The sequence below is a fragment of the Doryrhamphus excisus genome, linkage group LG18 (genome assembly GCF_037039965.1).
Source record: "Doryrhamphus excisus strain RoL-2023G ecotype Guam linkage group LG18, RoL_Dexc_Guam_v1.1, whole genome shotgun sequence".
NCBI classification, from domain to species: domain Eukaryota; kingdom Metazoa; phylum Chordata; class Actinopteri; order Syngnathiformes; family Syngnathidae; genus Doryrhamphus; species Doryrhamphus excisus.
In genome coordinates, this window is record NC_136374.1 from 11,994,873 (window position 1) to 12,012,734 (window position 17,862).

At 41.3% G+C, this 17,862-nt stretch overlaps 1 long non-coding RNA gene across 1 annotated transcript in view; it reads left to right on the forward strand.

The window, feature by feature from the left end:
* The window catches only part of LOC144902036 (uncharacterized), a 21,969-nt gene extending 14,394 nt beyond the window's left edge, over positions 1-7,575 (forward strand). The window contains exons 2-3 of the long non-coding RNA XR_013630270.1: positions 1,081-1,221; positions 7,443-7,575. This is a non-coding gene — a long non-coding RNA (uncharacterized LOC144902036). The remainder of the gene's footprint in view (positions 1-1,080; positions 1,222-7,442) is intronic.
* The last annotated feature ends 10,287 nt before the right edge of the window (positions 7,576-17,862 follow it).

Below are 17,862 nucleotides of genomic sequence, written 5' to 3' on the forward strand. Positions count from 1 at the left end.
TTGTGGAACAAGTTTTTTTTAGGTTTATTATGACCTCTGCCAGGGACAAAAATAGTCAAAGTGGCAATTTTCTGCCTGAAGAGGTACAGTTAGATCCGTAAGAGAGGCAAGATGCCTCTTGTATGTAAGGATATTCCACAGTACCAGGACCAGGGGGTGAAGCTGACCACCTGATACTCACTTGTTTCTGTCCGACCAGCATTTAATGCATCATCAGACTGTGAAGTGCCTTTAATTATCTAATTGAAAGTGCACACAATTGCAGAAGTGTGTTCTTTTGGTGGGTTCTGTGTTAAAAGCAAAAGTAAACAAATGGCGGATTCAGTGGTTCTGTTGTTCTGAGTAGTCCAGACTGTCTTGCCTGTGTGAACCAGCATAATGAAGTAGCATACTAGCATATTGTCAAAGTAAAGTAAAGGAACGAAAAGAAAAGAAAAGAAAACTAAACTAAACTGTACTAAAGTAGTCAAGTCAAGTACAGTAAAACCATTTTACATGTATTTAAGTCAAGTACAGTAAAACCATTTTACATGTATTAAGTCAAGTAAACTAAACTAAAACCAAAACCATTTTACATGTATTAAGTCAAGTAAACTAAACTAAAACCAAAACCATTTTACATGTATTAAGTCAAGTAAACTAAACTAAAACCAAAACCATTTTACATGTATTAAGTCAAGTAAACTAAACTAAAACCAAAACCATTTTACGTGTATTAAGTCAAGTAAACTAAACTAAAACCAAAACCATTTTACGTGTATTAAGTCAAGTAAACTAAACTAAAACCAAAACCATTTTACGTGTATTAAGTCAAGTAAACTAAACTAAATCCAAAACCATTTTACATGTATTAAGTCAAGTAAACTAAACTAAACTAAACTAAAGTAAAACCATTTTACATGCATTTATTTTCTTCTCTACACTACCAAGCTATTATGATGAACTCGCAAGAAAGAACTTATTGCGTTCATTTATTTGCCACAGTGTTGTATCTGACCTAGTAGCGGCTGACCACATTAGCATTGAAGACGGTCACTTTGATCACTTTTGATTGAGCGCAATTGTATGTTTTCTCCACAGATGAGTGCTGGCTGATGATAAGCAAGCGTCCCAGATAGGGGGGCCCGATGACCTTCTCAGGCAGGCAGCAGCGCAGTCATCAGCACACAGGGCAGGCAAACCTGATGACTCAAACTAGCCGGTGTCCAGATTGACTGACAGGTCAGTGAGTTCGGTGATCTGTTTTTTTTTTTTTTCTTTGTTTGAAGCCAAGCTAGGAGGTGCAGACATGCAAGGGGACAAAATGCTAACACAGTCCCGCATGCACACAAAGATGCACATTGATGTGTGAAAGCACAAGCGCACATTCATGTGCACCATGCTTCTGGCAAAATGGTGCAGAGGCCACAGAGCAGGTGATTAGCCAGCTTGGTGCTAACCACCATAAAAGCTCCGTACAGTCGCAGCAGCATCAACAAGTCACGTAACAGCACTGACCTAGAATGTAAGGAGCCCCCTTCTTCCAAAGCCCCCCCCCCCACCTTTAAACCAAGAATGAAAATATTTACAACAGAACAGCAGTGAAGTAATGCAAGGAGCACCTCCCCTCCTGCCCCCGCTGTCTTACACTACGCTACATAACAAGTCAGACTCCCTACATACCACAGAAACCACAATAACAAAATGTTCGCTGTAATGTCTTGGCCAAGCTTGTACTGGATCCCATTTGATTGTGTACCTAATGTTGTGGGAGGAGAGTGTACAGAATGTGACATTGAGGGGTGACCGAGGTGAGCACATATTCACAGATGCAGAGGTCACCGAGAGCACACTTAACAGAGGTCCGTGAACTAGATGAACTGAAGCAACATTTACGCGACATCCACCTACTAAATTCAGGTTTAAAAAAAAAAAAAAAGACCACATCTGCACACTGTGGCTGTGGATCACTGTGGAGGGATTTTTGGTCAGTTTTCTCACAACCTTATGTTCTATATTTTTATGTGAGATTTCCAGCTCATATTTTCATCTATTATGACCCCTAGAAATGGATTTTTGTTCGCACTTTCAGTGTTCACTCCGTCAATTTGTATTTGCACGAACGTATCTATTATGCTAATACCAAAAAGCACGATTGTCGCTTTGCGAGATTCAAAGATAATATATTATCAAACCAGTAATCTGCCTTTTTGGTACCATTTCTAATAATACTCTTTAGAACCCCCCCAAGTTGCTCTAATGTTGTTTTTGTTCTTCTCAGTAATTGCCTGTAATATTGTTTCTTACACACACTCAAGATTTTCATTTTTATTTCTTTCTTCTTATACTTATTTTCTGCTTGTTTCATCCATCCATCCATGCACCCATCCATCCGTCCATCCATCTGTCCATCCATCCATCCATCCATGCACCCACCCATCTATCCATCCATCCATCCATGCACCCATCCATCCGTCCATCCATGCACCCATCCATCCATCCATCCATCCATCCATCCATCCATCCATCCATCCATCCATCCATCCATCCATCCATCTATCCATCCATCCATCCATCCATCCGTCCATCCATGCACCCACCCATCCGTCCATCCATCCATCTGTCCATCTATGCACCCACCCATCCATCCATCCATCCATCCATCCGTTCATCCGTTCATCCATGCACCCACCCATCCATTTGTCTATATGTGCCCTGTGATCGGCTGGCGACAAGTCCAGGGTGTACCCCGCCTCTCACCCTCACAACTGGGATAGGCTCCAGCACCCTGCGCGACCCTTGTGAGGAAAAGCGGTAGAAAATGAATGAATGAATGAATGAATGAATGAAGAACCCAAGGTCAACATGCACAGAACAAACAAGACTGGACCCAAAATGGAGCCTTGAAGCACACCAGAACAAAGACTAGCCACTTTTCAATTAAATAATGACAGAAAATGACCTTCGAGATAAATAGAAGTGAAACCACTGGAGAACAGTTCCTGCAATGTTCCTACATGTAGGATATCATGGTCCACTGTGTCCAAGGCTTCTTGTAAGTCTTAAAATAATTAAAAGAAGATCATTAAAACCCTTAAAAGTGCAGTCTCGGTGCTATGCCACAGTTTAAAACCTCATTGAAATGTTTCAGAAATGTAATTAGTATTAAGGTGAGAGTGAACAACTTTCTCCACCACCTTAGAAAGAAAGGGGAGCTTAGAAATTGGCCAATAATTGGACACAATATTATGGTCCAAAATGTGCTTTTTAATGAGCGGCTGCACTATAGCCTGTTTAAAACATGGAGGGACACAACCTGAAGGTATTAATTAGCCATATAATATAATTGTAATAAAAGACAAAGGGGTAATATGACCTGTGATAATTCCTTCAAAGAGACAAGCTCAAACTCTTCAAAAACATGCAGGAGGAACACAGGAGAAGATGTTAGAACAGAGGATGGACTATCTGAAACCTTGTCAGTGAAAAACACCAGAAACTGGTCACAGATACTCGATGAAGGCACCATGCCAACATTGTTCCAGTGTTCCACGATGGTATTAAGCACATTAAAAAGAACATGAGGCCTGTGGCTATTAACAGACACAAGGTTTGACATGAACTGAGACTTTGCAGTCTTGACAGCTTGCTGATAATTAGCGAAGCATTCTCTCAGTATATGCAAGGACACATGCAACCTATCCTTCTTACAACGTTCCAACGCTGTGTGTTCACATTCAGTCATGGCTCGGATGCAACTTTAGCTCCTTTTAAACCCTGAAGGCCGCAATCAAGTCCAGTATAAGTTGAGTTAAAATCATCATCCAAGTCCATAACACTCTCGGAACAAGAGTTAAGCAAGACATTGTGGAGCTGTTAGGGCGTTTAGGGTCCTGCTGGTGTGTTCTGGAACACGGGGGCTTCTCAATAGGTAGGTGATCCGAAAACTCTTGGGTAAAATTGTTATTAAGCCTGGGAGGGGGCGATTGATAACTGCACACAACACAGGAATGCTCAGACGCAGCTCAAACAGCTGGAGTTCAAAACTAATACAGGAACTGTACTGTAGAGTTTGCTAACAACAATAACGAGTTTTAAAAATCGTGGCTAAATCTTTACCTCTATTCGATCATCGAGAAGAGCTTAAAAAGGAACAGTCCGGAGGAAGAACTCACCGTTCCGAAGTCACGTCACTGTCAGGAAAAGGAAATCCAGTTCATTCATTCATATTCTACCGCTTATCTTCATGAGGGTCGCGGGGGGCCGGGGGGGGGGGGGGTGCTAGAGCCTATCCCAGCTGTCTTTGGGCGAGAGGCGGGGTACATCCTGGACTGGTCACCAGCCAATCACAGGGCACATATAGACAAACAACCATTCACACTCACATTCATACCTATGGACAATTTGGAGTCGCCAATTAACCTAGCATGTTTTTGTGAATGTGGGAGGAAACCGGAGTACCCGGGAAAACCCAAGCATGCATGGGGAGTACATGCAAACTCCACACAGAGATGGCCAAGGGTGGAATTGAACCCTGGTCTCCTAGCTGTGAGGTCTGCGCGCTAACCACTAGACCGCCGTGCCGCCCGAGGAAATCCAGTTGCTAAGATAAAAAAAAGTCATTTAACACAAAATATTTCTTTGCTAGCAATCTAGCATCTTCATTAAAGCCCCCTGAAGAGTGTAATCCTCTCGGGCTAATTTGTTCCTGATGTTACTGTAATTTTATTAAGCATGTTGAACAGAAACAAAACCCTTGTTTGGTCATACATTTTTGTTGTTTTTAACTGTACAGTAAAAGAAAACAGCAATTATGTTTTGTGCCATGTAAATAAATATGGCAAGGTTCCGACTTCGGAACAATTTGATGAATGTATAGTACCTCTCATACATTCTTTGTGACCCTGGCAGAACATTAAAATTCTTGACACGGAGCCAATATCATATAATGTAAAGATATGCCACGCTGAAACAAACAAACAATAGGCCATGGATTATTGACCCTGTACAGAAAGTAGGTCATTCCTATTGATAGAGATGATGGGGAAGGGCCTGAGTTCGAGTCGTTATATAGGAAGGAGATCTTCATGAACTTGCTGACCCTCCTCAGAATCTGGGTCAGGATTCCCTGGATAGAGGAGGACGCAGCTCCTTTCTTTTTTTTTCTGACAGCGACAAGCAGGACGCCTGAAGTCATAGGTCGGTCGATTAAGACTAGGGACCGCCGATATGCAACAAGAAAGTCAAATATTGGGCCAAAGGTTTGTGACAGCTAAATATGTCCTCACAACAACCTGATAAGTTGCTCACCATACCATTAGGTACACAGTCTGATGGGGTCATGTATCAAAAAGTGCCTTCACAAAGATAACTGTCACTGGTTGAAGAGGAGAAGCAGATTCAGGAGAAAAACATTAGCCACGTTTACATGGACCCAAATATTCCAATTCCATTCAGGTTATTTGCTCAAACGGAAAGAGTCGAACCTTTTTATACACCTCATTCCGAAAGAAAAGTGCCAATCCGAATGAATATATAATCATATTCACGGGGGTGGAATATTCCTTTCCCCAATCCGATTGAGGTATCTTGTACCCGCTCAAACGGAAAGTTGTCAGACTGAGTTCTTCTTCGTGGTGTTTTTCTTCTTCTGTTGTCTGTTATTGGCAATTGGCAAATTTCGATACTGCTCCTTGTGCTTGTGCTCCTACTGGTGGACGTTAGTCATCTTGGGCTTCTCCACCTTTTCTTATTTCTTGAGGATCCTTCACAGGTGCTCAGTTGGGATCAAGTCTGGAGTTACTATGGAACTACGTCTCTGTACTGAACTACTATTGTACTGCACTCTACTGCACAGAACATTTCTGTGTGGAATATGCATGTTCTCCTCATGTGTGCATGGGTTTTCTCCTGGTAGTAGGTGAATTGGTGACTGTAAACCAGGGGTCTCAAACTCAATTAACCTGGGGGCCACTGGAGCTATGGTCTGGGCGAGGCTGGGCCGCATCAGGTTTTCCAAAAAAAAAAACCAAAAAAACGCATTTATTAAAAACAGAAAAATGAATAAACTTTGCTTTGGTTCCTATTTTCTACAAGAAAGGTTCTGATAAAACATTCCACTGTTCTCAAATATCTTACTTTTTAATTTTCTACACAAAATAAGATCAAGAATAAAGAAAATCAATATAATAATAATAAAACAGCAAATAATTACAAATTAAGAAACCACATATAGTTGGTGGGTAGACAAATTATTTATTTCAGATTAAAATTAACCAAGCATTATTAGAGCCCTGTAGACATGACAAAACACGACTATAGTCACATTTATACTCTTTTTATTTACAACATATTGCGCAACTGCAGGGTCTTGAGACACATGCTAACTCGCAAACTAGAGAGCTAGCGACCTAAAACGGTAGCCTCCAAGTTATTTCCTTTAAACTTAAATAGCCAAAAACTTACCATTTCCACACGGATAGGGAGGATATCTATTAACAGTTATTTAACCTTTAACATGAACATTAATCAAACGTAATATTTTTTTCTGGGTACATGATACCATACAGCATCCATATTAAACTTTCATATCAAAGCGGGGGCTTCAAACTAGTGTCCTGTGGGCCACATTTGGCCCGTGGGCCGCGTGTTTGAGACCCCTGCTCTAAACTGTCCATAGGTACAGTATGAATGTGAATGTAAATTGTTGTTTTATATGTTTTATAATGTCTGCTGTTTATTTGTCTTTATATATCTTTTTAAGCCACAACAACAACCAAAAAATCATGCAGACCCCAGAAGGGACTGTCTAGGGTGATCTGTTAATTAATTATTTTAACTGAAAAAAAAAATTGAACAAACCTCCTATCATAATCCTATCAACTGTGGAAGCTGAAAAAAAATATCCACAGTTGTTATATCACCTTTTCTACTGCACCCACAATCAACTTGTTGATTATATCGTTGGCACACTCCTCTACCCTTTGACCTCACCGATGACCCGGGGCCTCTGAGGTAAATTTGTCTTGTATTGACTCCCTCCCAGATACTGTGTATGAATGTGTACCCCTGTGGCCCCCATCAAACTCATCGCCCCTTGCCTGTGTTATCTTATCACAATAACGGGTGGATGTCATCACCAGTGTCCTGTCGGTCCTGCTGCTGGTGGGCATTCAGAGGAGGCCATGTATGGTGGAACCAAAGTACTATATAAGCATTAGCTTAATTTACAGCGCTTAAATAAAAGCCTACACTATTTGCCAAGCATAAACTACATAAACTGTAAAGACTTCATGGTTATAAGGGAATTTTTCAGTTCTAAGGGAATTTTTCAGAGATATTTTTCATCCATTTAAGTCTGCAAAGTGTGGGATTATGTTTGTCAGATGGCGATAATATCGGCAGGGTGTTCGCCGCATGCTGCTTTCTTCATACATGACACACTCACTCTTCTTTTACTACAGGGTGTTCTGTTGAAGCCGGCCAGCAGTGATTGATAATGTGCCACAGCGGAATGAGAATTGTGTGATGGAAATCTTGGGAGGTAAACACCAGTGGGTTTTTTTCTTGAAGTCATTTGTCCCACGTGGCTCAACATTTAACTTACATAGAGCGTACAGTAAGCAAAGTCATCCAGTATGGTTTTCGTAGGAGTCACGAAGAACACAAGGATACATTGAATTAACACATCAAAAAATAATAATAGGGCCTGGAAAAGTGCCATTTATTCACATATCAGTTTTGATGTATTTTTTTTTTGCATACCGTCGTAAATGAATGAATTTCCTGACTGTGTGGCCAACATGCTAACCACTCGTCCACCGTGCGGGCATTTTCATATGCTACAAATATCTACTACAACGTAAAAATGATGAAACTGTGCCCCAACTATACAGGTAAGGGCCAGAAAATTAGAATATTTTCATAAACTTGATTTATTTCAGTCATTGTGTTCAAAAGGTATAACTTTTACATTATATTTAATCATTGCACACAGACTGATGCATTTCAAATGTTTATTTCTTTAATTTTGATGATTATAGGTGGCAACAAATGAAAATCTGAAATTCCGTGGGTCAGAAAATTAGAATATTACCTAAGGCCAATACAAAAAAAGGATTTTTAGAAATGTTGGCCAACTGAAAAGTATGAACGTGAAAAATATGAGAATGTACAGTACTCAATACTTGGTTGGAGCTCCTTTTGCCTCAATGACTGCATTAATGCAGCGTGGCATGGAGTCGATCAGTTTCTGGCACTGCTCAGGTGTTATGAGAGCCCAGGTTGCTTTGATAGTGGCCTTCAGCTCTTCTGCATTTTTGGGTCTGGCATTCTGCATCTTCCTCTTAACAATACCCCACAGATTTTCGATGGGGCTAAGGTCAGGCGAGTTGGCTGGCCAATTGAGAACAGAAATATCATGGTCCTTAAACCAGGCGCTGGTAGATTTGCCGCTGTGTGCAGGCGCCAAGTCCTGTTGGAACGTAAAATCCCCATCTCCATAAAGCAGGTCAGCAGCAGGAAGCATGAAGTGCTCTAAAACTTGCTGGTAGACGGCTGCGTTGACCTTGGATCTCAGGAAACAGAGTGGACCGACATCAGCAGATGACATGGCACCCCAAACCATCACTGATGGTGGAAACTTCACACTAGACTTCAAGCAACGTGGATCCTGTGCCTCTCCTCTCTTCCTCCAGACTCTGGGACCTCGTCAGTGATGGTTTGGGGTGCCATGTCATCTGCTGGTGTCGGTCCACTCTGTTTCCTGAGATCCAAGGTCAACGCAGCCGTCTACCAGCAAGTTTTAGAGCACTTCATGCTTCCTGCTGCTGACCTGCTTTATGGAGATGGGGATTTTACGTTCCAACAGGACTTGGCGCCTGCACACAGCGCCAAATCTACCAGTGCCTGGTTTAAGGACCATGATATTTCTGTTCTCAATTGGCCAGCCAACTCGCCTGACCTTAGCCCCATCGAAAATCTGTGGGGTATTGTTAAGAGGAAGATGCAGAATGCCAGACCCAAAAATGCAGAAGAGCTGAAGGCCACTATCAAAGCAACCTGGGCTCTCATAGCACCTGAGCAGTGCCAGAAACTGATCGACTCCATGCCACGCCGCATTAATGCAGTCATTGAGGCAAAAGGAGCTCCAACCAAGTATTGAGTACTGTACATTCTCATATTTTTCACGTTCATACTTTTCAGTTGGCCAACATTTCTAAAAATCCTTTTTTTGTATTGGCCTTAGGTAATATTCTAATTTTCTGACCCACGGAATTTCAGATTTTCATTTGTTGCCACCTATAATCATCAAAATTAAAGAAATAAACATTTGAAATGCATCAGTCTGTGTGCAATGATTAAATATAATGTAAAAGTTATACCTTTTGAACACAATGACTGAAATAAATCAAGTTTATGAAAATATTCTAATTTTCTGGCCCTTACCTGTACCAGCACTATTAATGAATGGTTTACTATTCAATAATTGTATTAAGTAATGATTTAGTAATGCACGGTGGAGGAGTGGCCTTACAGCACGGAGACCCGAGTTCGATTCCACACTCAGCCATCTCTGTGTGGAGTTTGCATGTTCTCCCCGTGCATGCGTGGGTTTTCTCCGGGTACTCCGGTTTCCTCCCACATTCCAAAAACATGCTAGGTTAATTGGCGACTCCAAATTGTCCATAGGTATGAATGTGAGTGTGAATGGTTGTTTGTCTATATGTGCCCTGTGATTGGCTGGCGACCAGTCCAGCCCGAAGACAGCAGGGATAGGCTCCAGCACCTCCCGTGACCCTCATGAGGATAAGCGGTAGAAAATGAATGAAAGTAATGATTTAGTAATTTAGCACCAAAATGAGTCACCGTTAGCTACTTAGTTTTTTTTAGTCTGGATACTCCCATTTATGTCGGCACCAGTGCCATTTATTCACATATCAGTGATGATGTATTTTTTTTTTTGCATACCGTCGTAAATGCAAAATGCTGAGATGATAAACATATGTAGTTCTTTTCAACAAAGGGGTCACTCATTACAGTTTGATGAAGTTGTTAGCACATCCATCTTTATTCAGTTTATATCCCTTTGCGACATTTTAGCTGGTAAATTTGTTTTTTTTTTTTTACATGGAACGTGTTTTGCGTTATGAAGGAATGCTGCATTGCATGTAACACACTCGCTAGTGATGCCAGTGACATATTAGCGTGAGAGTAGCCAGTATATCCGCAAACACTTTTTATTATTAGGCTTATACACGGCGGTCTATTACCCCCTTGGGTTATGCTGATGGTAAGGTTGGGTAGAGGTTAATCATGGCAGGAAATGACTGGTTGGGGCCAACGTTGGGATCACGTCAAGGTAAAAAGGAAACACGCTGTAGCCCGTCTATGATATTTGCTTTGCTACACACACACACACACACACACACACACTCACACGCTTGGTATGTATGCTTCCAGGAAAACATATGTTGCTTCTGATTCATAAAGTGAGAGTGAGCAAACAGCGGAGCCCCAAAGCGGGAAGAGGAGGTAGGAGGTGGGGGGCTTTTGAGGAACAGACCCAACGAAGTGAACACATCCTGCCGCTCTTCGGCTGAAAAACATTCCTGAACGTACAGTAACAATATCGGGTTTCATTGCATTTCAGTGACGTAGTAAACACGGCTAAGAGAAACTCGGAAGTCGATGGTTGAAAACCATCATAACAAGCCTGTCGGGACAAAGCGAAGGCTCAAATAAATCTCCCGCTAACATCAAAAGAGGCCATTACTGGAAAAGTTTGTGTGAGGTACCCGTATGCGGGCCAGTACAAAAGCACTTTATCACAACAAGACAAAAAAGAAATGAATGTGCCACTAGATTTTTTTTTCTTCTTCTTCTCCCATGGAGGCACATGTGCTCTCCATGTTGTCGACAGATGATGTTTACTTGCGTTTCTTTGCACTCACATCACCCAGAGCTTCACTGGGTGAGCTGCACTTCCAAATCACTTTGCAAAACAACACAAAAATCCACCATAAACAGGAGGATGAAGCCAATTAAGACCTCCAGCTAACGACAAAGAAAGCGGCGACATTAACAATTTAGCTGGTAGAGAGAATGAAATTCAGGAAGAGATTGCGGCCTGTGCTCCTCCACCAAGTGGCTTGTTAAAGCGGAGGTGGCATTGTCGCTGTTTTCTCAAGGTTAACCAACCTTTGATGCAAAAACAACCATGTGGTAAAGTTTAGGGGACTGATCTTAATTGCCGCAGAAAAATGTTAGCTTTGCTTATAAACAGAAAACAGCTCAGGTATGTTAATTGTGATACAAGTGAATTGATACAATATTATTATTCCTACTTTTCAAATAGATAGTATAAACAAAAAAATACACACACTAAACACTTTTGGCGATCAGTTCGTTTTTTTCTTGTATTGTCCATCCCTTTGCTACTCTTGTGAAAGAGTTTTAAAAAGCCAAAAAAAAAGCAAAACACGTCAGCTGTTGCTAGGCAGAATTCACAGAGCTCACTCATAACTGCCCCACAGGCCAATATAAAAAAAAAAAGCGCACATACAGTATGTTACAAATAACTAAAACAACGAAACAAAGAACTTTGGGTGATGAATTCTTTGTTGACATTTTTCATGGTTATTCCCAAATTCCCGTTTTTTAATAGCAATTTGTTTATGAACTCAAAAAAGCCAAAGAAAACATAAAAAAACATGAACTGGAGGTGCAAAGAATTTTCTATGCCGCTTATTCTCACTAGGGTCGCGGGGGTATGCTGGAGCCTATCCCAGCTGTCTTCTACACCCTGGACTGGTCGCCAACCAATCACAGGGCACACATAGACAAACAACCATTCACACTCACATTCATACCTATGGACAATTTGGAGTCGCCAATTAACCTAGCATGTTTTTGGAATGTGGGAGCACGCACAGGGAGAACATGCAAACTCTACACAGAGATGCCCAAGCAGAGAATCTCCTGACTGTGTGCCCAACATGCTAACCACTTTACCACTATGCGGGCATTTTCATATGCAGTATGCTACAAATATCTACTACAACTTAAAAATGATGAAACCGTGCCCCAACTATACCAGCACTATTCATGAATGAATGGTCATTATTCAATAATTGTATTAATTAAGTAATGATTTGAGTGGTTAGCGCACAGGCCTCACAGCTAGGAGACCCAAGTTCGATTCCACCCTCAGCCATCTCTGTGTGGAGTTTGCATGTTCTCCCCGTGCATGTGTGGGTTTTCTCCGGGTACTCCGGTTTCCTCCCACATTCCAAAAACATGCTAGGTTAATTGGCGACTCCAAATTGTCCATAGGTATGAATGTGAGTGTGAATGGTTGTTTGTCTACATGTGCCCTGTGATTGGCTGGCAACCAGTCCAGCCCGAAGACAGCAGGGATAGGCACGCCCCATGACCCTCGTGAGGATAAGCAGTCGAAAATGAATGAAAGTAATAATTTAGTCCTTTCGCACCAAAATGAGTCAACGTTAGCTACTTAGTTTTTTAGTCTGGATACTCCCATTTATGTCGACACCAGTAACGATATCGAGTTTCGGTATGCATCCATACCAGTCACACCCAGTAGACTGTTTAAATGATAAATATGAACAGGGAGTAAGACAGACGCACTAAGGACAAAAACACAAAAAATAAAAAAAACACCTTACAAAAGCTGCCTGCTGCATTTGCGATTAGGCCTTCATTACAACTATTGACTGTACTCTTATGTCGGCTTGTCTTCTTGTGCTGGTGCAATTCCATATTCTTTGCCCTTGTGCATTTTTGTGCATGCGGCTTTGCCTGTTTTTGGCTGTACACTTTGTTTTATAAGATTTTTGCAACTGTATGTTGCAGTTTTGGGTTGCCGCCTTTTTTTCCATCCATTACTTTTTGTGTGCTTTCATAAATCTTTTGTATTTTTGTACTTTGTGTCTTTCTGCCTTGGGATCCGCATCACATTACCATCCTGTGACAAAAAGAACATTAACAGCGCTAGAGAGACCTTGATTTTTTTTTTAAGCTTAGACCGTTTTTTATTGTTTTTGGCTTTTTAATAGTGGTGAACTGATTTTTGGCCTTGTATGAGAATGCTAAGAATGTTACACAAGTGTTTTGCCTATGAAGTTAATAAATGTTTTTATAATGGCTGCTGTTTGACCCTGAGAGATGATTTCTCTTTCCATTATTTCCGAAGTTTTGTTTTGTATTTAAACGTGAAAAAATGTAGACATTGGCCAGCCGTTCTGGACTGGATTTTCTTCAACGGTAGTTAAGTGAAACCACAGATGCATGTTGTAACATGTGCGTGTGTAGGTGTGCGTGTGATGTGTGTGTGTGTGTTATCCATCCTTCTTTCTTTTTCTTCTATCCCTATCGTCTATGGCTATTGTTTACAAACCCGCTGCTCTCTTTCTCGCATGTTTGGCTCTGGTACCGGAACACGGGCCCAAGCTGTGTGTTGATATCGCCCCGAGGTCATCCAGCATGATCAAAAGTGGGGGGCTTAAAAAGCTGTTTAGCACACTTGAGCAGCGCTTGTTTTGGAATTTGTGTTAACCCGAGTGTGTTTTTTTTCAAGTGTGTGTGTGTGTGAGTTGAAGGTATGGAGGGCATGAAGACTCCGCTGTTATGAGAGAGAGAGATATTCATTGGAAAGGAGCCAATATGTTGAGTTCAGAGGGGTCCTTGTGTACCCTGCTCTGAACTCTTGCAACCTCAGTGTGTGTGTGTGTGTGTGTGTGTTTACCAGGTATTCCTCATGTTGTGGGATGTTCACATGCTTGCCTTGTGGGGAACACATGGAAGTCCGGGAAGCATAAATAAGAAGGATCCTTAATTATGTTTAAGATCTTAATGCTTCTGATGTGATAGAAATGTTTTTGTGTGTATGTATGTGATGTGTGTGTGTGTGTGTGTGTGTGTGTGTGTGTGAGAGAGAGAGAGAGAGAGAGAGAGTGGAGTGAAAGTAGGTGGTGTGTGTAGGTAAATGAGTTTGAAGGAGTGTGAAAACACGCACCTGTTGACCTCCCATATGCCAACAAGGTGGACGGTGATGCTCCTTATCAAACTTCTTCCTCACCCCCCAACACACACACACATGTGTCAGGAATTTTTGGTAGAGGGCAAAATTAATGTTTCCATTTATCACAGCAAGTCTTTCAGGTCATGACACAGCAAAACAGCCCAGGCCATCACACTACCACCACCATATTTTACTCTTGGTATGATGTTCTTTTGGTTGAGTGGTTAGCGCGCATACCTCACAGCTAGTAGACCAGGGTTCAATTCCACTCTCGGCCATCTCTGTGTGGAGTTTGCATATTCTCCCCGTGCATGCATGGGTTTTCTCCGGGTACTCCGGTTTCCTCCCACATTCCAAAAACATGCTAGGTTAATTGGCGACTCCAAATTGTCCATAGGTATGAATGTGAGTGTGAATGGTTGTTTGTCTATATGTGGCCTGTGATTGGCTCTCACTGTGGTTTGCAGGAGTCCCAACGTTTTAGGCTTTTGAGAGATATCACCTTTTCACACAGGGCCTTTTGGATAGTTTTTTCCCTCCCATAATAATAAAAAGCTTCATTTAAAAACTGCATTTTATGTTAATTTGTGTTATTGCTGACTAATATTCAAATTTGTTTGTAAGTTGAAAGAAATAAGTGTGACAAACATACAAAAAAAAAAAGAAAACAGGAAGGAGGGGGTTGCCTTTGGTCTAAATAGTCTTTTCTGCGCTGGCTCTGTTCATGCTCATATGGTCAAGAGAGCTACCATTCCCCTTTCCACTTTCTCATGCACTCCACATCATTAGTCATACGTTGTGGACTGTATATAATGAAGTTTAAAATTTGGGAAATAACAGGCTCTCTCCAATTATCGCCGGATCTTCTTTGCGGTTTAGGTAAATAAATGCATGGGCTATAATGATAGCATTTACAGTATACATTTTTCCCATAGGAAATAAAGGACATAGTCAGTTCCATGGTCATGTTTACTAGTGGAGGCAAACAAGTGTTTCCTGGTGGCGATAAAAGCTTTATGTCATCCACCTTAAGGTTAGGTTGACTTTTAGGAACAGATGCTTGCAGTTCGCATGGAACTTTTGCCCCTCATTAAAATGAAGGTTGGCTTTAATGCCGCAATGGGTAATAAATAACAGAAAAATAATTGGCTGCATCTGGACATTTTCACAACATCAATTTCCATCCACACTTACAGCTCAAATCACGTTTGCTTTTTATGCACACACTTCTTTGTCGTCTTGTTAAACTTGCCGTCGGTTGTTACTACTTAACAGGAGGTGCTGCCAAAGCTTTTTTCCCCCCTTCATCATAAATAATCATATTTTCTCTCTGACTCACCAGACGAGCCGCAGTGTGTGTGTTGCTTTCCGAGAAATGATGAGCGTAAATCAGTGCCGTGCGTTGCTCTTAAATGACAGAAAGAAAGTGATTGCTTGTGCCTGTGAGTGTGGTGACATTTAAGACCATGGTGAACGTCACATAACCCAACAGGTCAGAACAACAGAAATGACACAACATTAGCGATTCAAACTTGCCTCCTATTAGAAACAGGAGATGGGGGAAATTAGTGGAAGTCTTAAAATCACAACTTCATTCATTCATTCATTCATTTTCTACTGCTTATCCTTGCCTATCACAGCTGTCTTTGTGCGAGAGGCGGGGTACACCCTGGACTGGTCGCCAGCCAATCACAGGGCACATATAGACAAACAACCATTCACACTCACATTCATACCTATGGACAATTTGGAGTTGCTAATTAGCATGTTTTTGGAATGTGGGAGGAAACCGGAGTCAACGGAGAAAACCCACGCATGCACGGGGAGAACATGCAAACTCCACACAGAGATGGCCGAGGGTGGGATTGAACTCGGGTCTCGTAGCTGTGAGGTATGCCTGCTAGGTTCATTCATTCATTTTCTACTGTTTTTTTCCTCACGAGGGTCGCGGGGGTGCTGGAGCCTATCCCAGCTGTCTTCGGGTGAGAGGCGGGGTACACCCTGGACTGGTCGCCAGCCAATCACAGGGCACATATAGACAAACAACCATTCACACTCACATTCATACCTATGGACAATTTGAAGTCGCTAATAAACCTAGCATGTTTTTGGAATGTGGGAGGAAACCGGAGTCAACGGAGAAAACTGAGAAAACGGAGATGGCCTAGGGTGGGATTGAACTTGGGTTTCCTAGCTGTGAGGTATGCGCTCTAACCACTCGATCACCGTGCAGCTGAGTGACCAAGTGTACTAGGTTTAGTAATTTAATATTTTAACAATTTAGCAAGTTTTCCCATAAAAAGATATCCTTAGTAGAAAAACAAGTATATAAAAATGTATGGATTACATAAAAATGAACAGTTTCCTGCTTAATTTTGTGACCTATAGTAATGACGGAAAGCCATCAAAGTCACATTCATGTTCTGTATCACAAATATGCCTCTAAAGTGTGTGGCATTGTCGTAATACTGTACTGTATGTCCAGTATCATCACAAAAGTCATGAACTGAGAACAGCGGTGAGCTTCTTTTTACACTTTCAAATTCAAATGTTTGCCTGTACATCTATTAAAGATGACAGTTTGACCTTGGAACAAATCACTAATATTATTTATGGTTTGTATCGGATTATGCTCAAAGTGGTGTTAGCATGTTTGTACCTATGTCGTATGATATCGGGGTCAGCAAAGTGACTGACCCTCCCCACATATCGATGAGGCCACTCCATGTGATCATTAACCCTCACTCTGTAATCATAAATGCAAAGGCTGTTTTTTGCTACTGTATTTCACTGGGCGCCATTGATTTCTCTCTGAACCAACTCCTCAAGGTCTCCTTGCCAGAGGACTCTGCTCTGTGTTTTGTAGTTGTAAAGTTGTAAACTTTTTTTTTTTTTTTTTTGCCAGGCAGCACACCCGCCGAGTAAGAATCAGCTTCACTGTAAAATCTTGCAGTTAAAACAGCAAGCTTTATTTGCTCCTAATAATACATCACTCAGCCTTTATTGGCTGGCAAATATTATTTCATTGTGACAGAAGTCATTTTCTCCCCAAGAGCACTTAAAAATGACATCATAATGGCATATGCTGGACTTTAAGATCAGTCTGTTATCATTCATAGTTGATATAGAATACACAGAATACATATTAATTTGCATACATACAGTATAATTTGCCATCAATTTTCCTTTATGTAGCTGTGCTGCTTTGTTGTTGAACTTTATGACAGGTGCAATTATTATTATTTCTACCATCCATTACATTGTAATGTCATGTCATGGTAGTTGACATCTACATCGTTTGATTGCAAAAACACTGCCTCCAGTTGCGGTTTATTGACGTTTATTTCATCAGACGCCCCCCCCCCCCCCCCCCCCCCCCCCCCGAAAGAAGGCCAGGGTATAATATGGAGTCCAGTCACTCATCACATCGTTCATGAGAGTGCTTTGCTGCAACTCATAAACTGCACATCAGTTGCAATATGATCCAATTCTTCTTATTGTTTTGCTTCTTGAAAGCATCCACTCGTTCTGGCAGTTAAGCAATTTGTTTGCACTCTCATCCCTCATTTCCTTGACATGACTTGCAACATGACATGCTTTTTTTTTTTTTTAACCTCCTTGCAACAATCGTTAAAGTTCTTCTGACATCTTCTTATTGATGTATTGATATCTGTTTCCACATTCATGACGTCTTTTTTGTGTCATTCAACAATCTACGTTAATGTGTGTCGGAAAAGGGCATGGTTTGTGAAAAACTTCAATTTTCTCCTCCTCGTCATCCTACTGGACACTCAAGGTAGAAGAAGTATCAAATTTAATGGTTTTCATTTTGTGTATTTGCC